Source organism: Podarcis melisellensis (assembly GCF_964234715.1).
Source record: "Podarcis melisellensis genome assembly, chromosome: 11".
Lineage (NCBI taxonomy): Eukaryota > Metazoa > Chordata > Lepidosauria > Squamata > Lacertidae > Podarcis > Podarcis melisellensis.
The window spans coordinates 26,058,981-26,075,881 of NC_138543.1; the positions used below are offsets into that span (position 1 = coordinate 26,058,981).

Consider the following 16,901-nt stretch of genomic DNA (forward strand, 5'->3'; position numbering starts at 1 on the left):
TCCAGCTATTTTTGGACTACAAATCCCATCATCCCTAGCTAGCAAGAGCAGTGGCCAGGGATGGATGGGAGTTGTAGTCCCACAACAGCAGGAGACCCAAGTTTGAAAAACACTTTCAGATGATCCTTTCCCCCACCCAGATGCCTTCCAGATTTTTTGGACTGCAGATACCAGGCTGAGGAAGGCTGTCCTAAATTCTAGAAATCACAAGCAGGTTAACATTCAACCTTTCTAAAGGTTCATTCCCAGCGCTTGGGCTTCGTACTCCAAGACGGAGCAGTTCATGAGGGAAAGAAGAAATTAGCAACTCTCTGTATTGTTAAGTTCTGGCTGATCTGCCAGTTAACAGACCAAGGGTGTGCTCACACTCCAGAACTATTGAATGATACTTTTACAGAGTGATAAAAAGAGGGTTTTATACCACAGTAAAGATGGCATGAAATAAATGTGCATTAGTGTGCTTGTAGTGAAGACAAACTCCTCAGGCTTCGCTACAGGCCAGGAGTCTGCTGTAGGAAAAACAACATCCCTTCAGAGTGGCCAAAAGAGTTTGGGAACACTGAGCAAAGTTTTTTTCTGAGGGCAACCACCTGTTCCATGCTAAGCAACCAAGAAATATTTACTGCAATGATTGTGAGACAGGCTCCCCCACTCCCCTGAGTCCTATGAATGGTTCCATGAAGAACTTTCTGACTGTAAAAGCTGTTCAGTGGTGGAATGGTCTCCCTTGGGAGGTTGTGGGCGATCTCCATCCTTGGAGGTTTTTAAGCAGCGGTTGGAGGGGCTTCTGTTTTAACTACTTTAGCGGAGATTCCTGCAATGACCCTCGGGGGCCGAGACCACATAACACCGGTCTTGAAAGACCTACATTGGCTCCCAGTACATTTCCGAGCACAATTCCAAGTGTGGGTGTTGACCTTTAAAGCCCTAAATGGCCTCAGCCCAGTATACCTGAAGGAGCGTCTCCACCCCCCATCGTTCAGCCTGGACACTGAGGTCCAGTGCCGAGGGCCTTCTGGCGGTTCCCTCACTGAGAAAAGCAAAGCTACAGGGAACCAGGCAGAGGGCCTTCTCGGTAGTTGCGCCCGCCCTGTGGAAAGCCCTACCATCAGATGTCAAAGAGATATACAACTACCTGACATTCAAAAGACATCTGAAGGCAGCCCTGTTCAGGGAAGTTTTTAATGTGTGACATTTTAATGTATTTTTAATCTTTGTTGGAAGCCGCCCAGAGTGGCTGAAGAAACCCAGGCAGATGGGTGGGGTACAAATAAATTATTATTATTTATTATTATTATTATTATTATTATTATTATTATTATTATTATTATTATTATTATTCCAACTCTACAATTCTACGATGCCCTCCTGCGAGTATGAATGCATCCCTGGGGAAGTGGATTGGGACACTCTTAGTTCTTTGTGAAGCACTGGTTTGAACGTTAAAGCTTGGAGAGGCCTCCTTCAGGTATTCCTATGCAGACAAGTTGCCTGAACCCTGAGTTTTCACAGAGCTATGCAACAGCTAAGAACTTTAGCAGATGGTGGGGGACCGAGAAATAATGCTGAAGGCAAGTAACGTGTTGCACTGAAATATGCTGCCTGGAGAGAAAGAGAGAGAGAGATGCAGCCCATAGGAACCCCAGGAAAAGCACTCTGAAAAACATGCAGACTTTGCAATGCCTGAGGGTCCCAGACCAGGCCTGCAAGCCCGATTTTGGCACAAAGAAAGAAACAGAACTGGGGTGCGGCCAAAATCCAGGAAATCAAAGTTGGAGAAGGAGAAGAAGCAAACCCTCTAAACTCAGAAACAGAAGGTTACAAAATGCCCTTCCACTTTTCAGCCTATGCTCATTCACAGGGGGCAAAGCGATTTTCAGATCCTTCCATTGAAGTCTCTCTTATTTCTGAGCCCTTTTCTTTGGCATGCTGGAGGAGTCTGGACTCAGCCTGAGGACTGGCTGTTCTCTGTTATTGCTCTCCCCTCCTTAGCTTTCCAAGATGGCTGCAAAAGACAGGACACTCCTCCTTGGGAAGGCCACAGATCTACACACATATTCCAGGGCAAGATTACAAAGAAATCGAGGAAAGAGGTACACAGGAGGGCTCCCCCACCATGACATTAAAACAAAAGCCTTATTCCACAAAAGACTGAATTTTCCCATTTTGCTTTCGCCCTCCCCATTTGTGCTACAAGGTAGGTAGGTCCTTGGCACAAGATAAACGCAAGTAGCTTGCCTATTAGTCTGCACAACTTATCCAGACCTTTGCAGAAGACAGGACATTGAAAAAAGTGAAATGTGAATTCACCAGGAGAGTTTTAAACACCCCTTTGCCCTGACATCCGCCCTGCCCCCCGCCCCCTCCCTCCTCTCCACCCCAAAACACACACCCTCATTATTTCAGCACCACATGTTCCCACCGGTGCTGGGTGACTGGAATTTTCCTACGGTTTCCTTCGGTTTAATCACTTCGACGGCTATCTGCAGACCAGCTGCAGCCAAGCAATCTGTTAAATGCATAGCCGGGGGCCACAGCTGAGACCAGTGGGGATTCCCCCCCCCCCTATTTGGGGGGTGGGGGAAAGAGAGCAGTTGACTTTGAGCATTGTCTGGATTGGAGCAAGAATTCAGCCCCTTTCTACTCCACTGAAGCAACTCACAATCCCTATTTTGGCATTAATCATGTTAAAGCTCCGTTTGAGAACCCTGAGGGAGGATATGCTGGAGATTGTCTCTCCGAGTAATTTGTTGTGTAGCCAACTCCTCTGCCGAGGAGTTCTCGCTGAAGAGAGAAAAAGAGCAATCTGAAAACAGCTGCTTTCCCCCAGAACAGGAAGCGGAATGATCTAGCATCTCCAAACACAAAAAGCAACATGACTTCGGGCCCTTCTCTGCAGCCTCGCTCAGCGAGGGAAAGTTAATTTTGGCAGGCCGGATGAAATAAGTGCAAGTCTGCTCACACTGAAGTGAGAGATTAGCAGGACAAATCACTTCTAATGAGAGACAGAGCTCTCTCCCCCACTGCCATCTTTGCTTTGCATGTGCCATAAAATTGACACCAGCCATGATGAAAGGGAGCATCTCTCTGAGAAATCACAGAAAGTAGCTTGCTTTGTTTTATCAATCAGCTAGTTCTATCCTTGGAAGGAACTTGATTTACAGGTATAAGAATTTGGGGGGTGGGTGGGTAAAAACAGAACAAAAACCCAAACACCATTGCTCCCAATATTAGCCTAATAGAGCTGGCATGGTGAAACTGTGACCCTCCAAGTGTTGCTAGAACACAGCTCCCATCCTTCCTGACTATTGGTGATGCAGGCTTGGCCAGCAACATCACGGGGGTACCAGGTTGCAGAAGGGTAGAATCATAGCATTGGAAGAGACCCTGAGGATCATCTAGTCCAGTGTTTCCCCAACTTGGCTCTCCATTTGGACTACAATTCCCATCACTCCTGACCACTGGTCCTGCTAGCTAGGGATGGTGGGAGTTGTAGTCCAGAAACAGCTGGAGACCCAAGTTGAGGAAACACCGAGTCTTCCAACATCCTGGCACCGCAGTCCCACTAAGTGGGGGGATGCGTGTACCATGAAAAGGACAATACAGTGGTACCTCAGGTTAAGTACTTAATTCGTTCCGGAGGTCCGTTCTTAACCTGAAAGTGTTCTTAACCTGAAGCACCACTTTAGCTAATGGGGCCTCCTGCTGCTGCCGCGCCGCTGGAGCACAATTTCTGTTCTCATCCAGAAGCAAAGTTCTTAGCCCGAGGTAATTTTTCTGGGTTAGCGGAGTCTGTAACCTGAAGCGTATGTAACCTGAGGTACCACTAATAGGTCACCTGCTCTGTTTTGGTTTCTGCGTCTCCACCCCCTTGTTCAGCCTGGAAACTGAGGTCCAGCTCCGAGGGCTTTCTGGCGGTTCCCTCACTGTGAGAAGTGAGGTTACAGGGAACCAACCAGGCAGAGGGCCTTCTCAGTGGTGGTGCCCGCCCTGTGGAATGCCCTCCCATCAGATGTCAAGGAAATAAAACAACTACTTGACTTTTAGAAGACATCTGAAGGCAGCCCTGTTTAGGGAAGTTTTTAATATGTGAGGTTTTATTCTGTTTTTAATCTGTTGGGAGCTGCCCAGAGTGGCTGGGGAATCCCAGCCGGATGGGCAGGGTATAAATAATAAAATATTACTACTATTACTACTATTCATGAGCTAAAGGGAAACTTTAGCCCTCCAGATGTGGCTGAACTACAACTCCCATCAACCACTGGGCCATGCTTGCTAGGATTGATGGGAGTTCAGCAACCTCAAGGAGGAGCACATGTTCCCCACTCCTGGCATGCACCAACAAATGCAAGGGTGAGAATTCAGCCTAAACAAGACCCAGGGAAGCAGAGCTTTGTTCACAGACCACTTAGCCTTGAAAAGGTGCCAAGCAATTGTCTGCCTTCCCGCTGCCCTGAGTGCAGCATTGCTCTGCAGCTGGTCTCTGCAGGCCACACAACTCCTATTAAAAGGCAGCAAAGTTTTCCAAAGTCTGTATTAAGTCGGGTAGTTTCTTTAAAAAAATATGGATGCATTATGCAAGGCAATGTAAACATCTCTCTCTCAATTTAGAAACCATAATGCAATATAATCTGAAACGTATTAGTATTCTTGGCTGAGCATCCCACCTTTGGGATAAGGACCTTTTAAAAAATATATTAAACCACACATTTCGAGTCGTTGCTTTCCAGCAAGGCCAGGATCAAGAAAATAAATAATCATCTTTCACGGATTTAACTTTTCAATCAGGCGCAGAACTCCATTATTAACAGGTCTACAGAATATCCTCAAACTGCCCTAAGGTATTAGGGAAGTCGCAGATTGTGACTCAACTGGCTAACCATTTCTCAGCTCAAGGACAGCATTCTCTTCTAAGCAATCTTACAGGAGCCACATGCCAGTGGACGATGGGGCCAGAGGCGGAAGTGTGGTTAAACTATGGAAATCGCTGTGATGGTCCCCAATTTGGACGGTTTTTTGAAGCAGAGCAGACAAATTGAGAGAGGAGAAGGCCAGCCAAGGCTACTAGTCATGATGGCTATGCTGGGCCTCCATGGATTGGAGAATACCATTTCTCAAAACCACAGCAGAGAAGAGTGTTCTTGTTTCCCACAAGGCTTCCACAGTTGGCCACTGGAAGAACAGGAAGCTGGACCAGGTGGACCTTTGGCCTGATCCAGCAGATTCTTATGTTCTTATCATTTTTACCTTTGTACAGTAGAGGGACGCGGGTGGTGCTGTGGGTTACACCACTGTGCTGCTTGGGATTGCCGATTGAAAGGTCGGCGGTTCAAATCCGCGCAACGGAGTGAGCTCCTGTTGCTCTGTCCTAGCTTCTGCCAACCTAGCAGTTTGAAAGCACGTCAAAGTGCAAGTAGATAAATAGGTACCACTCCAGCAGAAAGGTAAATGGTGTTTCCATGCGCTGCTCTGGTTTCACCAGAAGCGGCTTAGTCATGCTGGCCACATGACCCGGAAGTCGTATGCCGGCTCCCTCGGCCAGTAAAGCGAGATGAGCGCCGCAACCCCAGAGTCGTTTGCGACTGGACTTAATTGTCAGGGGTCCCTTTACCTTTATGGTACACTAACTTATACACACACTCCTGTCCTCTATTCAGGAAAAGAAAAGGCATTATAAGAGTTCAAGATGGCATTCTAGCCAAGCAACCATTTCTCAAGGAGGGTGCAAAGTAGGGCAGGTAAGGGATATGACATACAGAGAATTCACGGGTTAGAGGGATGCATTTGGCCCACGGATCTGAGGTTTTCCATCCCTGCTTCAGGGCAGTGTCCAACGTCAATCCTACTCAGAATACCACCCACTGAAAACCATAGACTTAAGGCCATTCATTTCAACGGGTCTACTCCAAGTAACAATGGACACTGTCTAGTAACCAACTGCAACATCCACTCCTATCACAATTTCTATTTCTATGCAAGGATGCTTCAGACTAGACCATAAAAACAGCCTTCTCCAACACTATACAGTGGTACCTCGGGTTACATACGCTTCAGGTTACAGACTCCGCTAACCCAGAAATAGTGCTTCAGGTTAAGAACTTTGCTTCAGGATGAGAACAGAAATTGTGCTCCGGCGGCACGGCAGCAGCAAGAGGCCCCATTAGCTAAAGTGGTGCTTCAGGTTAAGAACAGTTTCAGGTTAAGCACAGACCTCCAGAACAAATTAAGTACTTAACCCGAGGTACCACTGTACTCTCAACACAATGTTGTTGGGTCAACACACTCCAGACTCCCCAGCCGGCATCACAAATTGTCAGAGATGACAGGAGTTGTAGTCATATAATGTAGTTACCTCTATTAGTTTTTAAGCTTTTTGCTGATTTTATCTGTGCTTTACAGACAGTGATTTTATGTATATTTGTTTTTTCAACAGCTTTGCGTATTTTAGCTTGGCTGCAATCTTTTTACTTAGATAGCTTTGTGATCAAGCAGCTTATGGATCTTTCTAAATAAATAAATAGTCCAACAGCATTTCAGGAGAAAAAGGCTGGTTGAAGACCCTCCAAATGTCCATAATTTCCAGGGACAGTCCAGGATTTACAGAAGGCATACCAGTTTCTGACTTGATCCTGGAATGCCCCACTTTGCCTCAGGGCATCCCTAATTTCATTGGAGAAATGTTGGAGGCTATGGAGTTAGGCGACCCCCGAGCCAACGAGATAAGTGACTATACAAGCTTTAGAAGACATCTGAAGGCAGTCCTGAATAGGGAAGTTTTCTAAATGTTTAACGTTTTATTATGTTTTCGATATACAGTCAAACCTCAGTTGTCGAACATAATCCGTTCCGCAGCCCATTATGTTCGACAACCAAGGTGCAGCTTCTGATGTTAAAGGTGTTTAATTATAAGAAGGAAAGATCGGAGACATAATAGAAGTGATTATAACAATTTGAAATGAGTTTTTGAAGGAGGATAAGGATTTGCTGTATCTGATTAGATAAAGAGGAACACAAAAAAGGGAGGTGTGAGGAAGTCAGGAAAGAAAGTTTTGTAAACACAAATTTAAAAACTGGAGTTTTTGTTTTTCAAATCTTTTCTTTCTTTCTTTTTCTTCCTTTTTCTTTTTCTTTTCTTTTCTTTTTCTTTGATGTATACTGGCAATGGATTTTGGTGTTTTGCATTGAAGTGATGTTTTATTCTTTTATTGGAAAAATAAATAAATATATTTAAAAAAAAAACAAAAAAACAGATTGGTTGCAGGCATGTCCTGCACTCAAGAGGAAGCCGCGTCAGACGTTCGGCTTCCAAAAAACATTTGGAAACCACAGCATTTACTTCCGGGTTTTCAGTGTCCGGGAGCCGAAACGTTCCAAAACGGAGGCGTTCAGGATCTGAGATTTGACTCTACTGTATGTTGGAAGCTACCCAGAGTGGCTTGGGACAACCCATTCAGATGGGTGGGGTATAAATATTAGTCGTAGCAGTAGTAGCAGCGGTAGTAGCAGCAGTATTGAACAGGACATTCCTATTTTCATCAGAGAAATGTTGGAGGGTATGGGGTTTTCGCAGAGGCAGCCAGCCACTACTGTAGCAGACCCGCCGGCGAACGTGCTGTTTCGGTCTTTGCTATGAAAGAGAATCAAGGCATGATTTACTGCTCTCCAGGTAGCATTCAAAGTCCTCCAATGGTCACTAACTGCTTTCCAAATTTAGCTAGCAGGCTCGCAATGCAGGTAGGCCCAGCCCTGGATGAGCTATGAAAGCACATCCATCTTGGATGTAACTGCAATACACAGGAACTGCAAATGCATTTTTTTTCCAGGATGCTAGTCTTCGACAGAGTGGGGGAGGTATCCCCTCAGGACAACCCCATCCAAGCTACAGACTAAGCTGCTGTGTCAATTACTGCCCCTTAAAGGTTGCTCCCCACACACCCCACACCAACCCACCTTGAGGAGGCTAGTACAAATGTTTTTTTTAGTCACTGAACCTCCAGACACCATCCGCATTGCTTACTTGTTTCTCTGACCTAATCCATAAACTGCAATAACTTACTCTGGCACATTTGGTCTCTTACCACACCATTTATTATTAATAGGTAATATTGTTGTGCATTTAAAACATCAATGCCTTTGTTAAACATTTCGCCTCTCTCCCTCCACCCCACCCTGCCCCAACTCTCCTTCCGAACTACTTTGCCTCATTCATTTTTAATACTTCCATTCCACTCGATCCTCTCAACTCACCAATAAGGAGCACTTGCCATAAATCCCAGCTCTCCTAAGACAACCTACGCCACACAAACACCTGAGTTCTATACTTAATGCGCAAAGTTCAAAGCTCTACTCGGTGTCACCTCACTGGGTGGCGCTAAGCAACCTCACTCGCTCTCAGCCTGTCAAAGGTTACCTATGAAACAGTATTCGAAGCTCAGGTATACAGTGGTAGCTCAGTTGTCGAACATAATGCGTTCTGGAAGACCGTTCGACTCCCAAAATGTTTGACAACCAAGGCGCAATGGGAGGTCGAAAAATTCCATTGAGAAAATGGAGAAACACACCTTGGAAGCCGTTCAACTTCCAAGCCGCGTTCGAAAACGGAAGCATTTACTTCCAGGTTTTCGGTGTTCGAAAACCGAAACGTTCGGCTTACGAGACACTCAAAAACCGAGGTTCCACTGTATAAGCGAATCACCAAATGGCACCGTAAACCTTGGTTGCAGTGGCCACAATGGAACGTCTAGGCACCTTTCCCACCAATGGGATTTATTTTTTATTGTTATTTTCTTTTCATTTCCAGACCGCTTTATATTTTAAGGGCGGGGGTGGATCTCAGAAGTGGTTTACAATGCATCGAAACATCCAATAAAACAATCCAGAATCAAACAAATTCAAACTTCAAGGAAAATATTTTGGATCCTTCTCTCTAAAGGACATTTGGCTTTCCCTATATACCTACTCAACTTATAGAGCTGCCCTGCAGTAGAAGTACTCTAGGAAGTCCGTGTGATGTAGTAGTTAGTGTGTCGGACTAGAACCTGGGAGATCATTGTTTGAATCCCCACTCAGGCATGAAGCTCACTTGGGCCAGAGAGAAAAGCTCTATTGTGCAAGGAAAAGCTCTTGCGCTGATGGAAGGAGTTAGCTGGATATGACCCATGTACGTTCCTATTGCATGGGTTCAAATTTAAAACTGGATACTGGGACACCAATTCAGCATCCCATAAGCCCCAATTTCCACTGAAGAGTTTCTAGGCCTCATGGGTTTCAAAAGTATGTTTTGATAATACAGAGGCAACAGGTGGGTCTGTACACGATTCCCCGGAGCCAGAGATTGAAGCTCCAGTGCCCCACGGAGCACATTGTCCCTGCACATCAGTAGGCGAATCAGACTATAAATTACAGAAATTTTCCATAAATTTGCTTATGTTTACATAATCCATGCAAGCCAACAGTCTCAACGCCGGTGTTTTGTTTCCAAAAAATAAAACACACAAGTTGTCCTGGTGAAAGTTTTTGTTTTCCTGTGCTCTTAGGAGACTGCCATTTTCATGGGCACAAGCTGCCCAGTCTGAGACCCGCCTCCAAGGTACATCAACATCTTTTAAGTCCCAGCTCCTATTTTCCACCGAGGAAGAACATCAGGCAGCAGGAAGGAACCGTGCCCATTAGAACAGGGAGTGCTGGCCTAGATGGGCTAATTGCCTACCTCAATATAAGGCAACCTCTCACAACTACAATCAAGGAGACATTAGCTCTGAAGAGCAATGACTGAGAAGCTCCTGAATACATTTACAAATGCCTGGATCTTACGAGCAAGACATAGGCGTACAAAATCACACCTTCAATGCACAAAGCTTCTCCCAAAGAATTCTTGGGAAGTGTAGCTTACCCCCCACAGTTATAATTCCCAGCGCTCTTAAGCTACAGTTCCCAAGATTCTTCGGATCAAAACCCATGCGCTTTAAAAATGAACGGTGTGTACACAGCCCTAGAAATCCTCCCCTGTTCTGCTGCCAGCAAGATCTCCTTGTTGTCAGGTCCCTCCCTGGAAGGCTTGATGTTTGCTTGGGGAAGACTCAGGGCTGATAAGACCAACCTAATAATAATAATTTATTACTTATACTCCCACCCATCTGGCCAGCCCTCCCCAGCCACTCTGGGTGGCTCCCAACAGAATATTAAAAACATGATAAAACATCAATCATTAAAAACTTCCCTAAACAGGGCTGCCTTCAGATGTTTTCTAGAAGTCAGGTAGTGGTTTATTTTCTTGACATCTGATGGGAGGGCGTTCCACAGGGAGGGCGCCACTACCGAGAAGGCCCTCTGCCTAAGTTTTTCCAGGCATCCTCTCAGCCAGTCTTTCTCAACCTGTGGGTCCCCAGATGTTGTTGAACTACAACACCTATCACCCCTAGCTAGCAAGGCCAGAGCTCAGGGATGATGGGAGTTGTAGTCCAACAACATCTGGCGACCCTCAGGTTGAGAACCGCTGCCTAAGCCATAGCAAAGAGCCAGCAGCACCTCGCCTATCGATACAGAAAGGTAAGTTTGCACTCAAACTTGAAAAGAGAGAGGCAGCCATCTCATGCACCTGCTATGGGGCAGAATGAGGGCAGAGTGACCTGCTGCTCTGAGATGCAGCATAGGATACTGTCCCATCAAAAGTAAAGTAAGTAAAGTAAAAGACCCCTAGAAGGTTAACTCCGGTCAAAGGCGACTATGGAGTTGTGGTGCCCATCTCGCTTCTGGTCAAGGGTTTGTCCAAAGACAGCTTTCCAGGTCATGTGGCTAGCATGACTAAACTGCTTCTGGCGCAACAGAACACCGTGATGGAAACCAGAGCGCACAGAAGCACCGTTTACCTTCCCGCTGCAGTGGTACCTATATATCTACTTGCAGTGATGTGCCTTCAAACTGCTAGGTTGGCAGGAGCTGGGACAGAGCAACGGGAGCTCACCCTGTCGCAGGGATTCGAACTGCTGAGCTGATCAGCAAGCCCAAGAGGCTCAGTGGTTTAGACCACAGTGCCACCCTATTGTCCCATCAACAGTATCAAAAATCCACCACTAGCCTGCTCTGCTTTTGTATGAAGAACAAGATGGGGCAAGAGTTATATTGTCCTCTGACCCAGACAACCATATGCATTCAAATGGTTCTGTGCACAAGGCCTAAATTCAGGTGCATTTTCTAACTACAGAGGTAGATAAGAAATGCCGTACCCAAGAAAGCCTACTGTATATTTTACTGTACCAAATTCTCTTCCGGAAATGTGGCTGGCATGCAAGTCAAAGGCAATCCCAAAACAGGTCTGTCTAGCTAGCATATCTATCTATCTTTTCAAAAGCACAGTTGTCAAGTAGGCTGCTGAAATGGCACTCTGACTCAACAGGAGGCCCACATATGACTTTTTGTGTGTGTGTGTTTTTACTCCTTGCATTTTCTGACAGATATTTTCGAAAAAGATGCTTGTGGCCCAATGCCATTTTTGAAGTACAAAACCTATGGATGTTACTTACCAGAACAGAGGGCTACCTGGATTTACCTGAAATAAGCAATCTCTTGAGAAGAACAAAAAGTGAGGAAGGATGGAAAAGATATCCCATCAAGATATGGTAGTGACTCACTGCACACAGGTGTGAGCAGTTACAAAACTGGCATTTCAAATGACACCAAGAAACTAGACAACCAACCTCTTTTTTTTTCTTCAAGGAAGTGAAACCAACATAAGGACAGAGAAGGTAACCCTGAGGTCAAACTTATTTTCTTATTTTGTCAGTGCCAGCGTTCTCCCTCCTTGTTCTTTTGCTACCTATGTATGTTGATTCCAGGTGAGATCTAATCAATTTGAACCATCTGTTAACTTTGTCAGAGCAATGCTGGAAAGCAGGTCAGAGAGATCTAGTGCTCTGCCCTATAGTTTTCAAGAAGTCTGGATTACAATGCTGCCAAGTAAAGATCTTGCTGGGTTCACCTGCGGCATAAAGGTAAAGGTAAAGGTACCCCTGCCCGTACGGGCCAGTCTTGCCAGACTCTGGGGTTGTGCGCCCATCTCACTCAAGAGGCCAGGGGCCAGCGCTGTCCGAAGACACTTCCGGGTCACGTGGCCAGCGTGACATCGCTGCTCTGGCGAGCCAGAGCTGCACACGGAAACGCCGTTTACCTTCCCGCTAGAAAGCGGTCCCTATTTATCTACTTGCACCCGAGGGTGCTTTCGAACTGCTAGGTTGGCAGGCGCTGGGACCGAGCAACGGGAGCGCACCCCGCCGCGGGGATTCGAACCGCCGACCTTTCGATCAGCATGCCCTAGGCGCTGAGGCTTTTACCCACAGCGCCACCCGCGTCCCACACCTGCAGCATAGACAGCAGTAATTCAAGCTTTTGGGGAGACAGCTCAACCTTTCCCCTCAAAATTAAATACTACACAGAAACATAGTAAGTAATGGCAAAGGTGAATTCAAGAAGGTGGATAATACACAACTCTTGGGCCTCAATGTCACAGAAACCAGAAGACAGAGCTCGTCTCAACCAGTTAAGTAAATTGTGCCTCCATTACTAATTGCCAAGCTCTGCGACTCACAGAAACAGGCACTAAAAGAAGCAATTCATGCTTCTTTTCATGAGTGCTTTAGTTGAGATTCCTGCACTGCACGGGGTTGGACTAGATGACCCTTAGGATCCCTTCCAACTTTACAATTCTATGAAAATGAACAAATTGTTGTAAAAGTTGAGCTACGCTGCCACACTCTTGACCTGAAACCTGATACGCTCGTCTTCTACGGATAAAAAGGGGCATGTGGAACACAACTGGAGATTAAGAATCTCCTTTATTTCAACAATGTTACACAACACACACCTAAGGTGTAAGAATTCTTAGTGCCAATTGTTTGCCTCCTATCAGAGAGATGCACATTTGCCCGGAAAATTAAAGAAAATGCAACAGAAGGGACATGAAAACAACCATTTAGCAAACCGTAAGAGTCAGAGCCAGTCAGCGAAAGGCAACAAAGCAAGAGAAAGGCGAACTTTTCTGCAACCGAGATTGTTTACAACCTAGATGGCTGCATCTGCTGCAAGGCACTCCCAACCTTGCAAGAAACCAGCAAAGGAAATGAAGCGGACCTCTTAAGCCTTCCCTGATTGGAAGTAAGCATAAGATCATCAAAGCTACAACAGGGTGTGTCAAGGAAGAGGTTTCTATAGAATGCTGTGTTAATTCACAGCAATCAGTAGTCCTGCATTACTCTTGCAGGGAGATGAGTAACTTTTATGTCCAGTCTCCTACTCGCTGAAGATCTTCTGCTGCCAGCCAAAACCCAGCGCCACAAATCAGAAGCACATTTGGAGATTCCACAGTTGTTACTGAAAAACCCACACTGGTGCCTACGGGAATAGAGTGGTACCTTGGGTTACAGACGCTTCAGGTTACAGACTCCGCTAACCCAGAAATAGTAGCTCAGGTTAAGAACTTTGCTTCGGGATAAGAACAGAAATCGCACAGCGGCGGTGTGGCGGCAGCGGGAGGCCCCATTAGCTAAAGTGGTGCTTCAGGTTAAGAATGGACCTCCAGAACGAATTAAGTTCTTAACCCGAGGTACCACTGTACAACACTTGCAAAGTTCATTCCATGCTTCCCGATTTGTAATGTGCATATTAAGAAGAGCAAGGTATTCCCGCCCCCACCAACTCAAGACAGGGGGTGGGGCTTCGTAGAGAGTCAAGAAGCCCAAATGAAAGGCCTTATGAGTCAGATGTGAAACATGGGCCGCCAGTTCCCCACCCCGGTTAAATTTGTTGTATCTCCAGACAACGTGAATTACTGCTCCCGCCTATTTTCTCCAAGGTCACCAAACATCCAAATTCATTTTAGTGTGCAATACAGGTGCCCAGCCTCACTTACGCGTGATTGACTTGCACACGATCACATATATGCGCATCGCAGGGAAATAATTACCGTATTTTTTGCTCTATAAGACTCACTTTTTCCTTCCTAAAAAGTAAGGGGAAATGTATGTGCGTCTTATGGAGTGAATGCAGGGTGCACAGCTATCCCAGAAGCCAGAACAGCAAGAGGGATCGCTTCTTTCACTGCGCAGCAATCCCTCTTGCTGTTCTGGCTTCTGAGATTCAGAATATTTTTTTTCTTGTTTTCCTCCTCCAAAAACTAGGTGCGTCTTGTGGTCTGGTGCGTCTTATAGAGCGAAAAATACGGTAACTAGTTCATTTCAAACCCAGAAATGGCAGGAGAGAGCTGAAAAGTCCTCACAGCTTTCGAGGAGATGATCCCCCAAAGAGGACGTCATTGAGGGCAGAGAAAGCCCCTAAGAAACCAGAAGTGCAGTGGGGCTTTCTTTACGCTGCTCAGCCTCGCCGCCTAACAGCTGGTATGTGCTGTAGCGTAGCAGCAACAGCCACGGCTTCCCTGAGCTGTCTCCAGTCAGCCCCACAGCTTCCATCCTAGTTGTGGATATTTCTGGATACATTAGTACCTTGGGTTAAGAACTTAATTCGTTCTGCAGGCCCGTTCTTAACCTGAGGTACCACTTTAGCTAATGGGGCCTCTGGCTGCTGCTATGCTGCCGGAGCACAATTTCTGTAACCCGAGGTACTACTGTACCAGTATTTGAGGTCTGGATTGGAGAGAGAGGGCGTTTAAAGGGTGCTCCTCACTTTACCCGATTTCACTTATGTGCACGGAAGTAACCTCCACGTAAGGGGGGGGGGGGGAGAGCGGCCTGTACTGTGTATGTTGTTTCTTTTATCAGATAGTTAAAATGGTATTGCCCTCCTTGAGATTAGGTAAATACATTCACCCTTGGCTAATGCTGAAAGAGGGCTCTTGCTTTCAAACCTAAAAAAACCACTGCTGAAATTCCTGCTGCTTCAACCCACAACCAAAGTGAGCAGTCTGCTCTGGGGGGGGGGGGGAATATTTATTCCAATCTAAATTCAGCCTGTTCTCTTTTTAATGAGAAATCTATACTGCTTAGCAAAACTTACAATATGCAGACTTTAATTCCGAAGCCTCGTTCTTCCAAACAAAAGGTGATAGTTTTCGCTCACTAGATGTCTTGTTTGGAGAGATCACTTTTGACAGCAAAATAATAATAATAATAATAATAATAATAATAATAATAATAATAATAATAATAATTTCACCGGGGGGCGTGTCTTGTTAAAAAGATGAGAAGTGACTGACTTGTTGTCATTAAGCTAGGTATGAGGCCACCCTGAAAATGGTGGACACTTTATGCAACTTTACATGGGTAAACGTGAGAAAAGAACTAAAGAAAACGGAAGACTTTTCCATAACGCATCTTTAAAAAGGGAATGTTTAAGCAACAGTACTCAAAGGGTTTCAAGTAAATGCATTAAGGCTTTCAGAGGTATGTCATGCACGGCTTCCATGACAGCACAAAGGTATTCTGATAAAAGCCTAATTGCCTGGCAGTGGAAGCAAAACCTCAAGGTCTGTGTAGCATCCAATAGAATCACCAGTGCCAAGAAACCTCTTTCAGACATCCTACAGTCCAAGTCTCTTTAATGAACACACCCACATCCCATTAGTTGCTTCTGCCTATTTGAACATTCCTGTGGATGTAGATGCACGGTTTGGATCAATCACCTCTTAACACTGACGATGGTATTTTCATTTTCCATTTTCATTTTTTGTGCTTGCCGGCTTCTGTTGTTAAAAGGCAGGGTGTTGAACACAGCGCTTTCCCCAGGATTGTGAGACTGGGCAACTTCAAAACCACATTAAGTAGAAACAAAAGACAGCGCCACTCAGAAGAGCATCCACTTCGGTATCTGACAGCTCACTTATTCAAACCTCTCTATCCAAGAGAACTAAACGCCACACAGTTATTTATTTTAATTTCACCTTTAGCTCAGCCTTCGCCAGCAAGAGATCCCAGGGTGGGTGACATAGTTTAGGATAAAAAAGGTAACAAAAGCCAGTGGTTAGAGCAGGGTTTCCCATACCTGGGTCTCCAGCTGTTGCTAAACTACAACTCCCATCATTCCTAGTTAGGACAAATGGTCAGGGATGATGGGATCTGTAGTCCAAAACAGTCAAGAGACCCAAGTTTGAGAAACCCTGGGTTAGAGTGCTGAACTAAGAGCTGGGGAGACCAGATTTCAAATCCCTACTCGACCATGAAGCCCAGTGGGTGATTTGGGGGTCAATCATTCTCTCACAGCCTGACTTACCCCACAGGGCTGTTGTGAGGATGAGGGAGGGAGATGTACAACGCCTTAAGGTGCTTTGAGAAATGGTGGGATAGAAATTCAGGGTTGTGGGCCTGAGCCCCATGTTAGGGAAAAGATTATTGCGTTGGACTAAATGACCCCCCTGGTCCCTTCCAACTCTACGATTCTGTGAAAAACAACCACCACAAATATCACAACTGCTCTTCCTCAATATTACTATTGCTGGCCTGGCAAATTAAGCACCTGGTGGAAAAGGTAAGTTTGTAGCCAGCGTGCAACACTAAATAATATTGTTTGCCAGTCATTTTTCAAAGGGGAGGGCATTCCACAGCTGGGGTACCACCCAGAAGAAGGCCTCTCTCACTCAAGCTGCTGAACTATGAGCATCATTCAGAGATGGTGTCAAGAGCCTTCCCAGTAGAACTTTAATCCCCGACAGGACAGAGCAAGAAGAAGGGGATCTTTGGATAACTGGGTTCCAAGCAATTCAGGGCCTTAAAAGTCACCATTAAGATCTTGAACTGGGCTTGATAGCATGTTGAATAGTTAGGTCATAAAATGACTCCATGGCTACACACAAAAAAGCACTTTGGACGGTCATGAGGTTTTTTTGTTTTAAAAAAACATTAACACACCCCAGATCAAATTGTGTCTGCAACTTTGAGCTGATATGCAGGCAGAATTTT

At 45.6% G+C, this 16,901-nt stretch overlaps 1 protein-coding gene and 2 long non-coding RNA genes across 6 annotated transcripts in view; all 3 read right to left on the reverse strand.

The window, feature by feature from the left end:
* Positions 1-16,901, reverse strand: part of LOC309380730 — a 745,666-nt gene that overhangs the window by 466,399 nt on the left and 262,366 nt on the right. The gene's annotated exons all lie outside the window — the stretch shown is intronic.
* Positions 1-16,901, reverse strand: part of RGMB (repulsive guidance molecule BMP co-receptor b) — a 43,131-nt gene that overhangs the window by 4,432 nt on the left and 21,798 nt on the right. The gene's annotated exons all lie outside the window — the stretch shown is intronic.
* On the reverse strand, positions 11,218-13,504 carry LOC309380776. Its single transcript, XR_014173133.1, has 2 exons — positions 12,355-13,504; positions 11,218-11,977 (listed from the first exon to the last, which is right to left on the reverse strand). It is a non-coding gene; the product is annotated as an uncharacterized lncRNA (long non-coding RNA).